We start from the raw sequence: 19,631 nt of genomic DNA on the forward strand, positions 1-19,631 counted from the left end.
TATCTGACCATTAGTCATACACTTTGCGAGAAAAAAGACAGCATCATAGAAATGGGATCACCACAAATCGATTAACAAAAGTATAACAAATTTTATTAGAATCACACCACACAAACAACTGTAGTAAAAACAATTAAAAGCACCCATAAACAATGGGAAATGAGGGTCCATATGATACACAGTGAAATACTATTATTATTTATTATTATAGGGCCATTTATTCCATGGCGCTTTACATGTGAGGAGGGGTATACATAATAAAACAAGTACAATAATCTTGAACAATACAAGTCACAACTGGTACAGGAGGAATGAGGACCCTGCCCGCGAGGGCTCACAATCTACAAGGGATGGCTGAGGATACAGTAGGTAGGGTAGAGCTGGCCGTGCAGCGGTTTGGTCGATTGGTGGTTACTGCAGGTTGTAGGCTTGTCGGAAGAGGTGGGTCTTCAGGTTCTTTTTGAAGGTTTCGATGGTAGGCGAGAGCCTGATATGTTGTAGTAGAGAATTCCAGAGTAGGGGGATGCACGAGAGAAATCTTGTATGCGATTGTGGGAAGAGGAGATAATAGGGGAGTAGAGAAGGAGATCTTGTGAGGATCGGAGGTTGCGTGCAGGAGAGTACCGGGAGACGAGGTCGCAGATGTATGGAGGAGACAGGTTGTGGATGGCTTTGTATGTCATGGTTAGGCTTTTGTACTGGAGTCTCTGGGTGATGGGGAGCCAGTGCAGGGATTGACAGAGGGGAGAGGCCGGGGAATAGCGGGGGGACAGGTGGATTAGTCGGGCAGCAGAGTTTAGAATAGATTGGAGGGGTACAAGAGTTTTAGAGGGGAGGACACGGAGCAGGAGGTTACAGTAGTCAAGGCGGGAGATGACGAGGGCATGGACTAGGGTCTTTGCAGATTCTTGGTTTAGGAATGTGCGGATCCGTGAAATATTTTTGAGTTGGAGGCGGCAGGAAATGGAAAGGGTTTGGATATGTGGTTTAAAAGAGAGATCAGTGTCAAGGATTACCCCAAGACAGCGGGCTTGTGGGACTGGGGAGAGTGGACTATACTATAACAGCATATTAGGGTCTGATCATCATGAAGAGTACCGGCTCATACAGTGGTGGGAGGAAAAAACAAGTATCGATAAGACACAACCCCTATGTGCTAATAAACAAGTAGTACCGAATTATACAGTCTAAATGGTGGGAGAAAAGGACACATTTATATAAGGCACAGCCCCTATGTGCATGCTGTGTCACCTACAATACTCTGGTTAGTCTCCCAACCTAAATTTTCACAGATATAGAGCACATATTGTTCATGCAGACTAATGAAGGTGTGCTGAACCACTCCCAGGGGAACTAACTGGGGTCGGCTATAAGATGAAAGAAGAGCCGCCCAGAGTAAAGCCCCCTTCCCACAAAAAGCAAATTACCGGCTGAATAAAAACCAAGACCCTAAAGCTGCATGACCCACGCGTATCGACGCTGGAGGCGTCTTCCTCAAGGTCCACTAAGTGTCGATACGCGTGGGTCATGCAGCTTTAGGGTCTTGGTTTTTATTCAGCCGGTAATTTGCTCTTTTTGTGGGAAGGGGGCTTTACTCTGGGTGGCTCTTCTTTCATCTTATAGCCGACCCCAGTTAGTTCCCCTGGGAGTGGTTCAGCACACCTTCATTAGTCTGCATGAACAATATGTGCTCTATATCTGTGAAAATTTAGGTTGGGAGACTAACCAGAGTATTGTAGGTGACACAGCATGCACATAGGGGCTGTGCCTTATACAGGTCCTTCTCAAAAAATTAGCATATAGTGTTAAATTTCATTATATACCATAATGTAATGATTACAATTAAACTTTCATATATTACTAGATGGCAGCCCGATTCTAAATCGGGAGTCTAGAATCCATATATACTTTATTTATTCAAATGTAAGAATAATACAATTAATAAATAATAGTAAGAAAGAACAAAAAATGGCTGCACTCACCAGCTCTGCATTATTAGTATACTTTATATCAGACCTAATCTTACGTGCGCCATCAGCAGCTTTGGGCTCTGTGTCATTAGTATCCTTACTATTAGAGCTCATGTTGGCTAAGCTAAACAGCTTTAAGCGTGGTGGTGGCAAACAACAGGTTAATAAGAGGCAGTGTCAGGTAGTAGGAAAATAGCCAGTAAATAATAGGCAATAGTTCTTTGCAGGAATGCAGATATTAATAAATAGGCAGTTTACATTGCAGAGAAATTGCTGGGCAATAATGGACAATGTCCTTATGTGGCAAATAATAGAGCAATATACCCAATGTGGCAAAGAAGAGGTTAATAAACGGCAGTCTCTCAGTATAACAGTCAGTGATTAATAGACAGTATATGGAGAAAACACCAAACAAAAGTTCAAAATTGGTGTGAAAATGTCACTGAACCACTTCACAACTAAATATATATAGTTTTGGTAAATGGTATTATCATTTTTTTGACGAAATTCGGCAGGAGCTTGAAGAGCAACGTCACTGGGCCCGCCTCCACGCAGTAGAAACTTCCTGTGAGGTAAAAATTCAAAAATCACACCAAAATGGCGGGCGGAGTGTGTCACAGTACGGCACGTTTCTGATTGGTCGCTCGCAGCAGGCGGCAACCAATCAGACACTGGACACTGTTGACGTCACTTATCTCCGGACATTAGCTCCGGACATTAGCTCCGGACATTAGCTCCGGACAGGAAGTTGGCACAAATTGCAGGAAGTAGTATTCTAGGCAATTATATATTAAATAGATTCATTATCCACCAACTGAAATTTGTCAGGTCTTTTATTGTTTTAATACTGATGATTTTGGCATACAACTCCTGATAACCCAAAAAACCTGTCTCAATAAATTAGCATATCAAGAAAAGGTTCTCTAAACGACCTATTACCCTAATCTTCTGAATCAACTAATTAACTCTAAACACATGCAAAAGATACCTGAGGCTTTTATAAACTCCCTGCCTGGTTCATTACTCAAAACCCCCATCATGGGTAAGACTAGCGACCTGACAGATGTCAAGAAGGCCATCATTGACACCCTCAAGCAAGAGGGTAAGACCCAGAAAGAAATTTCTCAACAAATAGGCTGTTCCCAGAGTGCTGTATCAAGGCACCTCAATGGTAAGTCTGTTGGAAGGAAACAATGTGGCAGAAAACGCTGTACAACGAGAAGAGGAGACCGGACCCTGAGGAAGATTGTGGAGAAGGACCGATTCCAGACCTTGGGGAACCTGAGGAAGCAGTGGACTGAGTCTGGTGTGGAAACATCCAGAGCCACCGTGCACAGGCGTGTGCAGGAAATGGGCTACAGGTGCCGCATTCCCCAGGTAAAGCCACTTTTGAACCATAAACAGCGGCAGAGGCGCCTGACCTGGGCTACAGAGAAGCAGCACTGGACTGTTGCTAAGTGGTCCCAAGTACTTTTTTCTGATGAAAGCAAATTTTGCATGTCATTCGGAAATCAAGGTGCCAGAGTCTGGAGGAAGACTGGGGAGAAGGAAATGCCAAAATGCCTGAAGTCCAGTGTCAAGTACCCACAGTCAGTGATGGTGTGGGGTGCCATGTCAGCTGCTGGTGTTGGTCCACTGTGTTTCATCAAGGGCAGGGTCAATGCAGCTAGCTATCAGGAGATTTTGGAGCAATTCATGCTTCCATCGGCTGAAATGCTTTATGGAGATGAAGATTTCATTTTTCAGCACGACCTGGCACCTGCTCACAGTGCCAAAACCACTGGTAAATGGTTTACTGACCATGGTATTACTGTGCTCAATTGGCCTGCCAACTCTGCTGACTTGAACCCCATAGAGAATCTGTGGGATATTGTGAAGAGAAAGTTGAGAGACGCAAGACCCAACACTCTGGATGAGCTTAAGGCCGCTATTGAAGCATCCTGGGCCTCCATAACATCTCAGCAGTGTCACAGGCTGATTGCCTCCATGCCACGCCGCATTGAAGCAGTCATTTCTGCCAAAGGATTCCCGACCAAGTATTGAGTGCATAACTGAACATTATTATTTGTTGGTTTTTTTGTTTGTTATTAAAAAACACTTTTATTTGATTGGATGGGTGAAATATGCTAATTTATTGAGACAGGTTTTTTGGGTTATCAGGAGTTGTATGCCAAAATCATCAGTATTAAAACAATAAAAGACCTGACAAATTTCATGTGGTGGATAATGAATCTATAATATATGAAAGTTTAATTGTAATCATTACATTATGGTAAATAATGAAATTTAACACTATATGCTAATTTTTTGAGAAGGACCTGTATAAATGTGTCCTTTTCTCCCACCATTTAGACTGTATAATTCGGTACTACTTGTTTATTAGCACATAGGGGTTGTGTCTTATCGATACTTGTTTTTTCCTCCCACCACTGTATGAGCCGGTACTATTCATGATGATCAGACCCTAATATGCTGTTATAGTATTTCACTGTGTATCATATGGACCCTCATTTCCCATTGTTTATGGGTGTTTTTAATTGTTTTTACTACAGTTGTTTGTGTGGTGTGGTTCTAATAAAATTTGTTATACTTTTGTTAATCGATTTGTGGTGATCCCATTTCTATGATGCTGTCTTTTTTCTCGCAAAGTGTTTGATCAATTCTGCATGCATCTGGTGATCCCCGTTATATTTTGGTAGTGGATGGTGCCCGCTCAACCTTAGATCCTGACCATTAGTCATGAGTAGTGTTGAGCGAAACGAATCGGACAAATTCAAAAGTCGCCGACTTTCGGCAAAGTCGGGTTTCGTGAAACCCGACCCGATCCTAGTGTGGGATCAGCCATGAGGTTGGCGATCTTCACGCCAAAGTCGCGTTTCGTATGACGTTTTCAGCGCCATTTCTCATCCAATGAAGGAGGACGCAGAGTGTGGGCAGCGTGATGACATAGGTCTCGGTCTCCACCATGTTAGAGAAGGGCATTACAGTGATTGGCTTGCTTTCTGCGGCGTCACAGGGGCTATAAAGGGGCGTGCACGCCGACCGCCATCTTCTGCCGATCTTAGCATAGGGAGAGGTTGCTGCTGCTTCATCAGAAGAAGGGATATAGTTAGGGGGGAAGATTAACCCCGAAACTGCTTGTGCTGTAGCAATTTCCACTGTCCAACACCGCCACTTGTTTGCAGGGACAATGGAGTTTTTTTTTTGTGCATCAGCGCTGTAGCTTATTAGGCTGCCTTATAAGGCTCCCTGATAGCTGCATTGCTGATTGTACGCTGCTGTGCAAACCAACTGCTTTTTTAAAAGCAAAAATTCTGTTGCTCCTTTCTGCACAGTTCTCTTGTTTATTTGTCCATGCTTTTGTGTGCAGCAGTCTTTTGTGTGCAGCAGACTGTGGAGTGTGCAGCAGTGGATCTACGTCAGTTCTGTTAATAATAATAATAATTCTGTTAGTTTGTTGTATATCTTCCAGCCACGTTCTGCCACTTACATTGTGTAGTGTAATGCACTACGCCTGAGTTTGGTTGCAGTCTCCCCCCCCAAAAAAAGGGAGATTTAAATTGGCACTAAGTGGATCTACGTCCGTTCTGTTTGTCGTATATCAGCCAGCCACGTTCTGCCACTTACATTGTGTAGTGTAATACACTGGGCCTGAGTTTTGTTGCAGTCTCCCCCCCAAAAAAAAGGAGATTTACATTGGCACTAAGTGGATCTATGTCATAGTTCTGTTAGTTTGTCGTATATCTTCCAGCCACGTTCTGCCACTTACATTGTGTAGTGTAATACACTGAGCCTGAGTTTTGTTGCAGTCTCTCCCCCCCAATAAGGGAGATTTAAATTGGCACTAAGTGGATCTACGTCAACAGTTGTGTTAGTTTGTCGTACATCTTCCAGCCACGTTCTGCCACTTGCATTGTGTAGTGTAATACACTGGGCCTGAGTTTTGTTGCAGTCTCCCTCCCAAAAAAGGGAGATTTAAATTGGCACTAAGTGGATCTATGTCACAGTTCTGTTAGTTTGTTGTACATCTTCCAGCCACGTTCTGCCACTTACATTGTGTAGTGTAATACACTGGGCCTGAGTTTTGTTGCAGTCTCCCCCCCAAAAAAAGGGAGATTTAAATTGGCACTAAGTGGATCTACGTCACAGTTGTGTTAGTTTGTCGTACATCTTCCAGCCACGTTCTGCCACTTACATTGTGTAGTGTAATACACTGGGCCTGAGTTTTGTTGCAGTCTCCCCCCCAAAAAGGGAGATTTAAATTGGCACTAAGTGGATCTACGTCACAGTTCTGTTTGTCGTACATCTTCCAGCCACGTTCTGCCACTTACATTGTGTAGTCTATTACACTGGGCCTCAGTTTTGTTGCAGTCTCCCCCCCCAAAAAGGAAGATTTAAATTGGCACTAAGTGGATCTACGTCACAGTTCTGTTTGTCGTACATCTTCCAGCCACGTTCTGCCACTTACATTGTGTAGTCTATTACACTGGGCCTCAGTTTTGTTGCAGTCTCCCCCCCAAAAAAGGGAGATTTAAATTGGCACTAAGTGGATCTACGTCAACAGTTGTGTTAGTTTGTCGTACATCTTCCAGCCACGTTCTGCCACTTACATTGTGTAGTGTAATACACTGGGCCTGAGTTTTGTTGCAGTCTCCCCCCAAAAAGGGAGATTTAAATTGGCACTAAGTGGATCTACGTCAACAGTTGTGTTAGTTTGTCGTACATCTTCCAGCCACGTTCTGCCACTTACATTGTGTAGTGTAATACACTGGGCCTGAGTTTTGTTGCAGTCTCCCCCCAAAAAGGGAGATTTAAATTGGCACTAAGTGGATCTACGTCACAGTTCTGTTAGTTTGTCGTACATCTTCCAGCCACGTTCTGCCACTTACATTGTGTAGTGTAATACACTGGGCCTGAGTTTTGGTGCAGTCTCCCCACAAAAAAAGGGAGATTTAAATTGGCACTAAGTGGATCTATGTCACAGTTCTGTTAGTTTGTCGTACATCTTCCTGCCACGTTCTGCCACTTACATTGTGTAGTGTAATACACTGGGCCTGAGTTTTGTTGCAGTCTCCCCCCCAAAAAAGGGAGATTTAAATTGGCACTAAGTGGATCTACGTCACAGTTCTGTTAGTTTGTCGTACATCTTCCAGCCACGTTCTGCCACTTACATTGTGTAGTGTAATACACTGGGCCTGATTTTTTTTTGCAGTCTCCCCCCCAAAAAAAGGGAGATTTAAATTGGCACTAAGTGGATCTATGTCACAGTTCTGTTAGTTTGTCGTACATCTTCCAGCCATGTTCTGCCACTTACATTGTGTAGTGTAATACACTACGCCTGACTTTTGTTGCAGTCTCCCCCCCCCAAAAAAAAAGGGAGATTTAAATACTCCACAAGTTTATATACACCTTCTACCTTGTTTCACAGTGCCATATAACGGTTGTTATTTTGGTTAGATTTTTCAAAAAATGAGGAAGTCTGGTGGAAGAGGCCGTTGGCGGTCGTTGCCAGCTGGTACTCGTGGTGGTGGTGGAGCATCTGGTGGTAGTGGGAAAAGCAAAATAGCACCAAAGGCTCGAGGTGTTGAGCCAGCGTCATCGTCTGGTTACACAAGGCCTCGAAGGCTCCCTTATCTGGGAGTAGGAAAACAACTTTTAAAGCCGGAGCAGCAGGAAAAAGTTTTGGCTTTCCTTGCTGACTCAGCCTCTAGCTCTTTCGCCTCCTCTTCAGAAGGTTCGAAATCTAAAAGCAGCGAGTCGTCAGTGGATGCTCCCGGTCAGGAACAAGTCGCTTCCTTGTGTCCTTCACCCAAACCAAAATTGAAGGATGCGGCAGGCGAAACTACAGTTTACTCCATGGAGCTCTTTACACATACTGTGCCTGGGTTAGAGAGGGAAATTGTTAAAAGCCCATTACAAGATGAATCGGACATGGAGTGCACAGATGCACAGTCACAGATAGATTATTATGCTGTTCCATTGACTCGGAACACTACATTGCCCTCGCAGTGTACTGAGCCAGAATCTGACCCTGATGAGACTATGGTGCCCCGTCACGAACGCTATAGCACCTTACACGGTGACACAGAGGAAGGTGCACATGACATTGAAGAGGAGGTGATAGATGACCCAGTTGTTGACCCAGATTGGCAGCCATTGGGGGAAGAGAGTGCCGCTGCCAGTAGCTCAGAAGTGGAGGAGGGTGATCCGCAGCAGCCATCTACATCGCAACAGCTTTCATCTGGCAGGCCTGTATCTGGCCAAAAATGTTTGTCAAAACCAAAAACAGTTTTAGGACAGCGTGGACATCCGGTGAAAGTAGCGCAGCATGCAATGCCTGAAAAGGTAATCCATAGTAGGAAGATTGTAGTGTGGGAATTTTTTAACCAAGATCCGAATGATCAGTGCAAAGTTACCTGTATGAAGTGCTTAAAGACCTTTAGCAGAGTACAGAATCTCCTAAATTTAAATACAACGTGCATGCGTAGACATTTAACCAGCATGCACTTGCAAGCCTGGACTAACTACCAAACGTCCAGTACCGTTGGTGCACCTGCTCAGAATGAAGGTAGTCAGCAATGCTACATTGCTTCCGTCATAGTAAGCCCACCGGTTAGGACACCACCAACAGCACATGTGGAGGTATCGTCGCAAGGCCAAAGCAGTCAGGGAATCACAAGGTTCTTGGTAGGAAACACTGTAGGTAGGCCAACATCAAGAATACCATTACCAACCCTCTCTCAATCTCCCATGTCCACCACAACACCCGCTAGTTCCACCATATGCAGCTCTCCAATCCAGCTCACCCTACAAAAGACTCTCGTTAGGGAAAGAAAGTACTCATCCTGTCATCCGCGTACACAGGGTTTGAATGCCCACATTGCTAGACTAATCTTGTTAGAGATGATGCCCTACCAGTTGGTTGAAAGCATAGCTTTCAAAGCCCTGATGGCCTACGCAGTACCACGCTATGACCTACCCAGTCGACACTTCTTTGCGAGAAAAGCCATCACAGCCTTCCATCAGCATGTCAAAGACCCCATTGTCCATGCACTGAGGCAATCAGTCAGTAGAAAGGTGCACCTCACAACAGATGCATGGACCAGTAGGCATGGCCAGGGACGTTACGTGCCCATCACGGCGCACTGGGTTAATGTGGTGGATGCAGGGTCCACAGGGGACAGCCATAGTGGGACAGTTCTGCCTAGCCCACAGTCTAGGAAAGTTTGCTGTAGGCGTTCGCCACCTCTCCTCCTCCAGAAGTGAAAGCTCATCCACAGAGCGCAGTCGCACGACCACTCCATCCGCAGCTGCCAGTGTTGCACACGAGGTGTCCCATTATGGAACAGCTAGTGGTAAGCGTCAGCAGGCTGTGCTACAAATGAAGTGTTTAAGCGACAACAGATACACCGCGGAAGTACTGGCCGAGTACTTGCAGCAAGAAACTCAGTCATGGCTGGGCAGTGTACATCTTGAGGCAGGCAAGGTAGTCAGTGATAACGGAAGGAATTTTATGGCTGCCATAGCCCTTTCAGAACTGAAACACATTCCTTGCCTGGCTCACACCTTGAACCTGGTGGTGCAGTGCTTCCTGAAAAATTATCCGGAGTTACCAGCCCTGCTCCTGAAGGTGCGAAGACTTTGTTCGCACATCCGCCGGTCGCCCGTACACTCCAGCCGTATGCAGAACCATCAGCGATCGCTGAATCTTCCCCAGCACCGCCTAATAATTGACGTTGCAACAAGGTGGAACTCCACACTGCACATGCTTCAGAGGCTGTGCGAACAGAGGCATGTTGTCATTTATTTGTGGGAGTATACACATACACGGGCAGGCAGTTGGATGGCAGACATGGAGTTGTCTGGTGTGCAGTGGTCAAAGCTCCAAGACCTCTGTCAAGTCCTTCAGTGTTTTGAGGAATGCACATGGCTGGTAAGTGCAGACGACGCCATCATAACCATGAGCATCCCACTAATGCGTCTGCTGATGCAAAGTTTGACGCACATCAAGGAGCAGGCGTCTGCAGCCAAGGAGGAGGGAAACCTTGATGACAGTCAACCATTGTCTGGTCAGGGAACTCTCCTGGACGAGTGTTATGAAAGGCAATTCAGTACTACAATGGACATAGCGGTCAGAGCACATACAGTGATCTGACAATAACCCAAAATCATAGAACGAGCTCTGAGACGTGGGAACTCTGCAGACCGCAATCCCTAATCCTCTCCAAACAACACTAGAGGCAGCCGTGGATTGCGCCTAACTCTGCCTATGCAACTCGGCACAGCCTGAGAAACTAACTAGCCTGAAGATAGAAAATAAGCCTACCTTGCCTCAGAGAAATACCCCAAAGGAAAAGGCAGCCCCCCACATATAATGACTGTGAGTTAAGATGAAAAGACAAACGTAGAGATGAAATAGATTCAGCAAAGTGAGGCCCGACTTTCTTAACAGATCGAGGATAGAAAAGGTAACTTTGCGGTCTACACAAAACCCTAAAGAAAACCACGCAAAGGGGGCAAAAAGACCCTCCGTACCGAACTAACGGCACGGAGGTACACCCTTTGCGTCCCAGAGCTTCCAGCAACAAATTAGACAAGCTGGACAGAAAAAATAGCAAACAAATAGCAAAGAAGAACTTAGCTATGCAAAGCAGCAGGCCACAGGAATGATCCAGGGAAAAGCAAGTAAAACACTGGAACATTGACAGGAAGCCAAGATCAAAGCATTAGGTGGAGTTAAGTAGAGAAGCACCTAACGACCTCACCAGATCACCTGAGGGAGGAAACTCAGAAGCCGCAGTACCACTTCCCTCCACCAACAGAAGCTCACAGAGAGAATCAGCCGAAGTACCACTTGTGACCACAGGAGGGAGCTCTGCCACAGAATTCACAACAGTACCCCCCCCTTGAGGAGGGGTCACCGAACCCTCACCAGAGCCCCCAGGCCGACCAGGATGAGCCACATGAAAGGCACGAACAAGATCGGGAGCATGGACATCAGAGGCAAAAACCCAGGAATTATCTTCCTGAGCATAACCCTTCCATTTAACCAGATACTGGAGTTTCCGTCTAGAAACACGAGAATCCAAAATCTTCTCCACAATATACTCCAATTCCCCCTCCACCAAAACCGGGACAGGAGGATCAACAGATGGAACCATAGGTGCCACGTATCTCCGCAACAATGACCTATGGAATACGTTATGTATGGAAAAAGAATCTGGAAGGGTCAGACGAAAAGACACAGGATTAAGAACCTCAGAAATCCTATACGGACCAATGAAACGAGGTTTAAACTTAGGAGAGGAAACCTTCATAGGAATATGACGAGAAGATAACCAAACCAGATCCCCAACACGAAGTCGGGGACCCACACGGCGTCTGCGATTAGCGAAACGTTGAGCCTTCTCCTGGGACAAGGTCAAATTGTCCACTACATGAGTCCAAATCTGCTGCAACCTGTCCACCACAGTATCCACACCAGGACAGTCCGAAGACTCAACCTGTCCTGAAGAGAAACGAGGATGGAACCCAGAATTGCAGAAAAATGGCGAAACCAAGGTAGCCGAGCTGGCCCAATTATTAAGGGCGAACTCAGCCAAAGGCAAAAAGGACACCCAGTCATCCTGATCGGCAGAAACAAAGCATCTCAGATATGTTTCCAAGGTCTGATTGGTTCGTTCGGTCTGGCCATTAGTCTGAGGATGGAAAGCCGAGGAAAAAGACAAGTCAATGCCCATCCTACCACAAAAGGCTCGCCAAAACCTAGAAACAAACTGGGAACCTCTGTCAGAAACGATATTCTCTGGAATGCCATGTAAACGAACCACATGCTGGAAGAACAATGGCATCAAATCAGAGGAGGAAGGCAATTTAGACAAGGGTACCAGATGGACCATCTTAGAAAAGCGATCACAGACCACCCAAATGACTGACATCTTTTGAGAAACGGGAAGATCAGAAATAAAATCCATAGAGATATGTGTCCAAGGCCTCTTCGGGACCAGCAAGGGCAAAAGCAACCCACTGGCACGAGAACAGCAGGGCTTAGCCCGAGCACAAATCCCACAGGACTGCACAAAAACACGCACATCCCGCGACAGAGACGGCCACCAAAAGGATCTAGCCACCAACTCTCTGGTACCAAAGATTCCAGGATGACCAGCCAACACCGAACAATGAACCTCAGAGATAACTTTATTGGTCCACCTATCAGGGACAAACAGTCTCTCCGCTGGACAACGATCAGGTTTATTAGCCTGAAATTTTTGCAGCACCCGCCGCAAATCAGGGGAGATGGCAGACACAATTACTCCTTCCTTGAGGATACCCGCCGGCTCAGACAAACCCGGAGAGTCGGGCACAAAACTCCTAGACAGAGCATCCGCCTTCACATTTTTAGAGCCCGGAAGGTACGAAATCACAAAATCAAAACGGGCAAAAAACAGCGACCAGCGAGCCTGTCTAGGATTCAACCGCTTAGCAGACTCAAGATAAGTCAAGTTCTTATGATCAGTCAATACCACCACGCGATGCTTAGCTCCTTCAAGCCAATGACGCCACTCCTCGAATGCCCACTTCATGGCCAGCAACTCTCGGTTGCCCACATCATAATTTCGCTCAGCAGGCGAAAACTTCCTGGAAAAAAAAACGCATGGTTTCATCACTGAGCAATCAGAACCTCTCTGCGACAAAACAGCCCCTGCTCCAATCTCAGAAGCATCAACCTCGACCTGAAACGGAAGAGAAACATCTGGTTGAGACAACACAGGGGCAGAAGAAAAACGACGCTTCAAGTCTTGAAAAGCTTCCACAGCAGCAGAAGACCAATTGACCAAATCAGCACCCTTCTTGGTCAAATCGGTCAATGGTTTGGCAATACTAGAAAAATTGCAGATGAAGCGACGATAAAAATTAGCAAAGCCTAGGAACTTTTGCAGACTTTTCAGAGATGTCGGCTGAGTCCAATCATGGATGGCTTGGACCTTAACAGGATCCATCTCGATAGTAGAAGGGGAAAAGATGAACCCCAAAAATGAAACCTTCTGCACACCAAAGAGACACTTTGATCCCTTCACAAACAAAGAATTAGCACGCAGGACCTGAAAAACTGTTCTGACCTGCTTCACATGAGACTCCCAATCATCCGAGAAGATCAAAATGTCATCCAAGTACACAATCAGGAATTTATCCAGGTACTCTCGGAAGATGTCATGCATAAAGGACTGAAACACTGATGGAGCATTGTCAAGTCCGAATGGCATCACTAGATACTCAAAATGACCCTCGGGCGTATTAAATGCAGTTTTCCATTCATTTCCTCACCTGATTCGCACCAGATTATACGCACCACGAAGATCTATCTTGGTGAACCAACTAGCCCCCTTAATCCGAGCAAACAAATCAGATAACAACGGCAAGGGGTACTGAAATTTAACCGTGATCTTATTTAGAAGGCGGTAATCTATACAAGGTCTCAGCGAACCATCCTTCTTGGCTACAAAAAAGAACCCTGCTCCTAATGGTGACGATGACGGGCGAATATGCCCCTTCTCCAGGGATTCCTTCACATAACTGCGCATAGCGGCGTGCTCAGGCACGGATAAATTAAACAGTCGACCTTTTGGGAATTTACTACCAGGAATCAAGTTGATAGCACAATCACAATCCCTATGCGGAGGTAGGGCATCGGACTTGGGCTCATCAAATACATCCCGGTAATCAGACAAGAACTCTGGAACCTCAGAAGGGGTGGATGACGAAATTGACAGAAATGGAACATCACCATGTACCCCCTGACAACCCCAGCTGGACACCGACATGGATTTCCAATCTAATACTGGATTATGGGCTTGTAGCCATGGCAACCCCAACACGACCACATCATGCAGATTATGCAACACCAGAAAGCGAATAACCTCCTGATGTGCAGGAGCCATGCACATGGTCAGCTGGGTCCAGTATTGAGGCTTTATCTTGGCCAAAGGCGTGGCATCAATTCCTCTCAATGGAATAGGACACTGCAAGGGCTCTAAGAGAAACCCACAACGCTTAGCATACTCCAAGTCCATCAAATTCAGGGCAGCGCCTGAATCCACAAATGCCATGACAGAATACGATGACAAAGAGCAGATCAAGGTAACGGACAGAAGAAATTTTGACTGTACCGTACCAATGGTGGCAGACCTAGCGAACCGCTTAGTGCGCTTAGGACAATCAGAGATAGCATGAGTGGAATCACCACAGTAGAAAGACAGCCCATTCAGACGTCTGTGTTCTTGCCGTTTAACTCTGGTCAAAGTCCTATCGCACTGCATAGGCTCAGGTTTAAGCTCAGGTAATACCGCCAAATGGTGCACAGATTTACGCTCACGCAAGCGTCGACCGATCTGAATGGCCAAAGACATAGACTCATTCAAACCAGCAGGCATAGGAAATCCCACCATGACATCCTTAAGGGCTTCAGAGAGACCCTTTCTGAACATAGCTGCCAGCGCAGATTCATTCCATTGAGTGAGCACGGACCATTTTCTAAATTTCTGACAATATACCTCTATCTCATCCTGACCCTGACAAAGAGCCAGCAAATTTTTCTCTGCCTGATCCACTGAATTAGGTTCATCGTACAGCAATCCGAGCGCCAGGAAAAACGCATCGATATTACTCAATGCAGGATCTCCTGGCGCAAGAGAAAATGCCCAGTCCTGAGGGTCGCCGCGCAAAAAAGAAATAACAATCAAAACCTGTTGAACTGGATCACCAGAGGAGCAAGGTTTCAAGGCCAGAAATAATTTACAATTATTTTTGAAACTCAGAAACTTAGTTCTATCTCCAAAAAACAAATCAGGAATAGGAATTCTTGGTTCCAACATAGCTTTCTGATCAATAGTGTCTTGAATCTTTTGTACTCTTGCCGAGAGCTGATCCACAAATGAAGACAGAATTCTAATGTCCATCGCTACACCTGTGTACTGAACCACCCAAATGTCTAGGGGAAAAAAAAGGCAAAACACAGTGCAAAGAAAAAAAAATGGTCTCAGAACTTCTTTTTTCCCTCTATTGAGAATCATTAGTACTTTTGGTTTCCTGTACTATTATGAAAGGCAATTCAGTACTACAATGGACATAGCGGTCAGAGCACATACAGTGATCTGACAATAACCCAAAATCATAGAACGAGCTCTGAGACGTGGGAACTCTGCAGACCGCAATCCCTAATCCTCTCCAAACAACACTAGAGGCAGCCGTGGATTGCGCCTAACTCTGCCTATGCAACTCGGCACAGCCTGAGAAACTAACTAGCCTGAAGATAGAAAATAAGCCTACCTTGCCTCAGAGAAATACCCCAAAGGAGAAGGCAGCCCCCCACATATAATGACTGTGAGTTAAGATGAAAAGACAAACGTAGAGATGAAATAGATTCAGCAAAGTGAGGCCCGACTTTCTTAACAGATCGAGGATAGAAAAGGTAACTTTGCGGTCTACACAAAACCCTAAAGAAAATCACGCAAAGGGGGCAAAAAGACCCTCCATACCGAACTAACGGCACGGAGGTACACCCTTTGCGTCCCAGAGCTTCCAGCAACAAATTAGACAAGCTGGACAGAAAAAATAGCAAACAAATAGCAAAGAAGAACTTAGCTATGCAAAGCAGCAGGCCACAGGAATGATCCAGGGAAAAGCAAGTAAAACACTGGAACATTGACAGGAAGCCAGGATCAATGCATTAGGTGGAGTTAAGTAGAGAAGCACCTAACGACCTCACCAGATCACCTGAGGGAGGAAACTCAGAAGCCGCAGTACCACTTCCCTCCACCAACAGAAGCTCACAGAGAGAATCAGCCGAAGTACCACTTGTGACCACAGGAGGGAGCTCTGCCACAGAATTCACAACAGAAGAGGTGATGGACGAAGAGGAGGAGGATGATGGGGATGAATATTTATGTTAGGAGGATGCTTCTCAGGGGGCAATAGAAACTGGTGGCGTTGCAAGGTCAGGTACAGGGTTTTTGCGGGCCACAAGTGTGGTTGATTTGCAAGAAAGTGCTCCTTAACCCAGCACAAGCAGTGAATTGACACCTGGAACATTGGCCCACATGGCAGAGTATGCCTTGCGTATCCTAAAAAGGGACCCCTGCATTATCAAAATGATGACCGATGACGATTACTGGTTGGCCTGCCTCCTGGATCCACGATACAAAAGAAAATTACAAAATATCATGCCACATGAGAATCTTGAGCAAATATTGGCTACCAAACAAGCAACTCTTGTAGACCATTTGGTTCAGGCATTCCCAGCACACAGAGGCGGTGATGGTTCTCACACGAGCTGTAGGGGGCAACATGGCAGAGGTGTTAGAGGTGCACAAATCCGAAGTGGCGTTGGACAGAGGGGTTTTATGACCAGGTTGTGGAGTGATTTTGCAATGATCGCAGACACGACAGCTACTGCTGCATCAATTCAAAGTGACAGGAGACAGCATTTGTCCATTATGGTTACCAACTATTTTTTTCTCACTTATCGATGTTCTCCCTCACAGGTCATTCCCCTTTGATTACTGGGCATCTAAAATAGACACCTGGCCTGAATTGGCAGAATATGCATTACAGGAGCTCGCTTGCCCAGCTGCTAGTGTGCTATCAGAAAGAGTCTTTAGTGCTTCTGGTTCAATACCGACTGAAAAAAGGACACGTCTGGCTACCCGAAATTTTGATGATCTAACCTTCATTAAAATGAACCAATCATGGATTTCAAATTATTTTGCACCACCTTCCCCTGCTGACAGGTAGCTTGCCTTAAAAATGTCTTGCTTTTGGCCTCCTCTTACTGATTGCTCCTGTTCTTCCATTTGCAGCTGCTGAGTGTCCACCATAGGCCATTTATATACCTCCCTAAATGGGCTGACTCCCCCCCACAGGGCCGTGGTCACCACTTGGCACAAGCACCCGTGCAAGTGCCGTTTGCCTGGACAGGTGGGTGTGCCCATTCTTGGGCGACGGCACTGGCACAGGGTCCCTCATATTACAATGAAGTGTCTCTGATGGTGGTGGTGCACAACCAACATCAGACACACCGTCGTAATATGAGGGGCCCTGTGCCAGTACAGCCGCCCACGAGAGAGTGTTCCCCCCAGCTCGAACAGTGCTCTACCACTTGCAAAACTTACCTCTCTCTGCTGCACCACTGTGTAGTCTGTGCTGTTAAATCCTTCAATGGCACTGCCATTGAAATACAAACAAATTGAAATAAAAATTTGTTGAAATGATAGATGATAGTAAAAATATACTGGGGCCCTGGCCTCCATTTACACCAGTTAATACTTTGCGCCAATTACAACTGTCTGCTGCTCAGCAGAGGAGCCCACCCCTGTACCTAGCTATGCCACCAGTTTATTTATGAACATTTGTTTGGCTGACATTTAGCCCACTTTATTATTTTGGCCTACTAACTGTGTCAGCAACTTATTACAGTTGTCCTCCACTGAACAAAGCAATGCCGCCTGTTTAGTCCTGTTACCAATTTTGAACTGCATTTAGCCTACCTACTTTTTGGGGCCTACTAACTGTGTCAGCCTCTCATTACAGTTGTCCTCCGCTGAACAAAGCAATGCCGCCTGTTTAGTCCTGTTACCAATTTTGAACTGCATTTAGCCTACTTTCTTATTTGGGCCTACTAACTGTGTCTGCCCCTCATTACAGTTGTCCTCCTCCACTGAACAAAGCAATGCCGCCTGTTTAGTCTTGTTACCAATTTTGAACTGCATTTAGCCTACTTACTTATTTGGGCCTAGTAACTGTGTCAGCCTCTCATTACAGTTGTCCTCCTCCGCTGAACAAAGCAATGCCGCCTGTTTAGTCCTGTTACCAATTTTGAACTGCATTTAGCCTACTTTCTTATTTGGGCCTACTAACTTTATCTGCCCCTCATTACAGTTGTCCTCCTCCGCTGCACAAAGCAATGCTGCCTGTTTATTCCTGTTACCAATTTTGAACTGCATTTAGCCTACTTTCTTATTAGGGCCTACTAACTGTGTCTGCCCCTCATTACAGTTGTCCTCCACTAAATAAAGCAATGCCGCCTGTTTAGTCCTGTTACCAATTTTGAACTGCATTTAGCCTACTTTATTATTTGGGCCTACTAACTGTGTCTGCCATTCATTACAGATGTCTTCCACTGAACAAAGCAATGCCGCCTGTTTAGTCCTGTTAACAAATTTGAACTGCATTTAGCCTGCTTTAGTATTTGGGCCTAATAACTGTGTCTGCCACTCACTACAGTTGTCCTCCACTGAACAAAGCAATGCCGCCTGTTTAGTCCTGTTACCAATTTTGAACTGCATTTAGCCTACTTTCTTATTTGGGCCTAATAACTGTGTCTGCCCCTCATTACAGTTGTCCTCCACTGAACAAAGCAATGCCGCCTGTTTAGTCCTGTTACCAATTTTGAACTGCATTTAGCCTACTTCCTTATTTGGGCCTACTAACTGTGTCAGCCTCTCATTACAGTTGTCCTCCGCTGAACAAAGCAATGCCGCCTGTTTAGTCCTGTTACCAATTTTGAACTGCATTTAGCCTACTTTCTTATTTGGGCCTACTAACTGTGTCTGCCCCTCATTACAGTTGTCCTCCGCTGAACAAAGCAATGCCACCTGTGTACTCTTACCAATTTTGAACTGCATTTAGCGTACTTACTTATTTGGGCCTAGTAACTGTGTCAGCCTCTCATTACAGTTGTCCTCCTCCGCTGAACAAAACTATACCGCCTGTGTAGTTCTCTTACCAATGTTGAACTGCATTTAGCCTACTTTCTTATTTGGGCCTACTAAATGCGTCTGCTCCTCATTACAGTTGTCCTCCACTGAACAAAGCAATGCCGCCTGTTTAGTCCTGTTACCAATTTTGAACTGCATTTAGCCTACTTTCTTATTTGGGCCTACTAACTTTATCTGCCCCTCATTACAGTTGTCCTCCTCCGCTGCACAAAGCAATGCTGCCTGTTTATTCCTGTTACCAATTTTGAACTGCATTTAGCCTACTTTCTTATTTGGGCCTACTAACTGTGTCTGCCCCTCATTACAGTTGTCCTCCACTAAATAAAGCAATGCCGCCTGTTTAGTCCTGTTACCAATTTTGAACTGCATTTAGCCTACTTTCTTATTTGGACCTACTAACTGTGTCTGCCCCTCATTACAGTTGTCCTCCGCTGAACAAAGCAATGCCGCCAGTTTAGTCCTGTTAGCAATTTTGAACTGCATTTAGCCTACTTTCTTATTTGGGCCTAATAACTGTGTCTGCCCCTCATTACAGTTGTCCTCCACTGAACAAAGCAATGCCGCCTGTTTAGTCCTGTTACCAATTTTGAACTGCATTTAGCCTACTTCCTTATTTGGGCCTACTAACTGTGTCAGCCTCTCATTACAGTTGTCCTCCGCTGAACAAAGCAATGCCGCCTGTTTAGTCCTGTTACCAATTTTGAACTGCATTTAGCCTACTTTCTTATTTGGGCCTACTAACTGTGTCTGCCCCTCATTACAGTTGTCCTCCGCTGAACAAAGCAATGCCACCTGTGTACTCTTACCAATTTTGAACTGCATTTAGCGTACTTACTTATTTGGGCCTAGTAACTGTGTCAGCCTCTCATTACAGTTGTCCTCCTCCGCT

This window comes from Ranitomeya imitator, chromosome 5, assembly GCF_032444005.1.
Source record: "Ranitomeya imitator isolate aRanImi1 chromosome 5, aRanImi1.pri, whole genome shotgun sequence".
NCBI classification, from domain to species: domain Eukaryota; kingdom Metazoa; phylum Chordata; class Amphibia; order Anura; family Dendrobatidae; genus Ranitomeya; species Ranitomeya imitator.